Source organism: Mustela lutreola, chromosome 15, assembly GCF_030435805.1.
Source record: "Mustela lutreola isolate mMusLut2 chromosome 15, mMusLut2.pri, whole genome shotgun sequence".
Taxonomy (NCBI): Eukaryota; Metazoa; Chordata; class Mammalia; order Carnivora; family Mustelidae; genus Mustela; species Mustela lutreola.
Genome location: NC_081304.1, coordinates 56,732,504 through 56,734,951, shown reverse-complemented (window position 1 = coordinate 56,734,951; position 2,448 = coordinate 56,732,504).

The window sequence follows — 2,448 nt, the reverse complement described above, 5'->3', positions numbered from 1 at the left end:
AATGGCTTTTGTAGGTGCACTTTTTACATCTCCCCCTTTCCTTCCCTTCAGGCATAGAGATCACAAGAGTTCTCTTTCTTTAGATGCGTTCTCAGCTGATTATTCCTTAATGCTGGCTAGGATGTAGTGGAAATAAGTATATTTACTAGGAATTTAATAGGAGGTTAAATATCTTTCAGGATGCCAAAGATTTCAGTCTCATAGTGAGAGATTTACAAATAATAGAGAAGGGGAGGTGATGCTTCAGAAGAGAGGGATTTCAAGATTTCTTTTGTTCTTGATATATTTGGATATGAACTGAGTTGAGGAAAGAGATTCATAGTATTTTCAAATATCAGTATGTGAATGGTACTGGTACTTGCTTTCAGTAGCCATGGTCTTGAAGTCCTTAGAAGATAAGGAAATAAAGAATCTGGCCTTATTATAGATTCTTTGATTTTATTAGTGTAATGATATCTGGCTAGATACCAAAAATACTAGGGCATGGCCATCTCTGCCTAGTTCATTACTTGTATGCTCTAAGTATGTTTATCTATAGGTTATCTCAAGGTTGCCCTTTGTGACAGCCCATAGTCTCCTTCCAGTCTCAGTTTCTTCCCATCACAGTAGGTCCTAGTGTTACTGTTTGGGAAGAGTCAGACATAAATTGCCTCTTTATCCTAATTCAAAGTTGTTCTTGGAGATGGTCTCCTGTCTGCATGCGTCCCATTTGGATTTTCATATCCAGCATCAGTAAGTTATGAACAGCTCCCACATCTCAATGAAAGGAAAGACAAGAGTATTATAAGCATTTCTGGATCTTCCTGGGTGGCTTTGTTGTGAGAAAGGAAATAAGTCTATAAATCACCTAATCTGTGAGGACGATGAGAAAGAATATTAATCAGAGTTTCTGTGACTCTAAATCCTTGCTGCTTTAATCAGGGACCCCAGGATAATCCCCCCTTACATAATGAAGTCCACTCCCAACTCTCTATATAAGCAATTATTTAAATAGTTAGGAGACAGAGTAATAAAGCAATTGCCCTGTGCTTTTGAGGTCAATAGGTTAACTCTACAGAGTTTAATTAAAATTTGATAATAAATGCTTGCTCTCGGCAGGATATTTCATTAGTCTTCATCATGGCCTGTGTTAAATATTCCTTATTAATTAATTTTCACCCCTCTTAAATCCTCTTCTCATGAAGCAGAGTTCTCATTACTAAATAGGATTCCCACACTGGGGAAGGAGATTCCTTGAAGCAGCCACCTTGTTAGGAAGGGATATCCACCACCATAAAAGAATAAGATTTGGGATTCTATGATCTTATTTTTAAAATATCTACACAATGAAACCAAATGATAAGCTTTAAAAAAGTATCAAAGAAAACATCATTCTGGCAATAGCTATGGTATAATCTCAGTTACATTCTTTTTGATATTAATAAGTTAATTCCCTTTCTGATTCCTCCTTAAAATAGGTATGGTACTGAGAAAAATGAGGTTCCTTGGGTTTGGTAAGTAGACTTGTACATAGAAATTAGGAATTATCTAAGAAGTTCTGTCCCTTTTCTTGGAGGGGTTCAGAGGAAGAGAATTTCCCACAAAAGGAAATAAAACACATAGTTCCAAGCTACCTGGGAAGTTTGAAGGCCGTGAAATTGATATTCTTCTCAGTGCTCTTCCAGTCCCTTCCTTGGACCAGTACTGGAAGCCTGCTTGCGTTCTGCATTCTTGTTCATTGCCATCAATATCACTTCTAATCTGGATCATTTTCATAGCCTCAGTAGTCTGCAGACTTTGGTTTTTCCTCTCCTGCTCCACCCTCTGGGCTACTGCTGGAGGTGGGTCAGCATCTCACCAGGTCCATACATACCCTGATTGCTCAGCACCCCACAGGAGGCTGTTCCCTTCACAGGCAGGCCTTCCCTTCTGTCTCTGGCCTCATCTGAGGGCCTTGTTTGTGGGGCCTATGCTCAAACTACTTTGAAACTGCATGCTGCTTTTCTCAGAATGACCAGTTCCATTTCTCTTTCAGCAGGTAAGTGTCACTCATCTTCTAGGAAATGTTTTAATTGCTCTTTCCTGCTAGCTTGAGCTTGGCAGGGATGACTGTCATATCCCTGGTGCCCATTTCTGTACAGACAGACGGTTCTCGATAGAATTGGTTGAATGGATTTCGGGGTGCACTAACCACCTTTGTATTTTCTCAGAGAGCTGAATTTCACTTGCCTTCTGTTAACAGTGGTTCACTGACCACACTCACTTTGGTCATCATCATCCGATTGCGCCATGAGGAGCTTCACAAGTGTTGAAAATGAATCAGTTCTCATAGCACTACAGAATTTGTAATTAAGAGAGACATGTATTTTTAGATTGGAAAAATCTCTGAAGATTTTATTGCCTTGATGCTATAGTGACATGCGACAGTGACAAAGAACTTCACATTTTACACATTTCTTTGGTCACCTT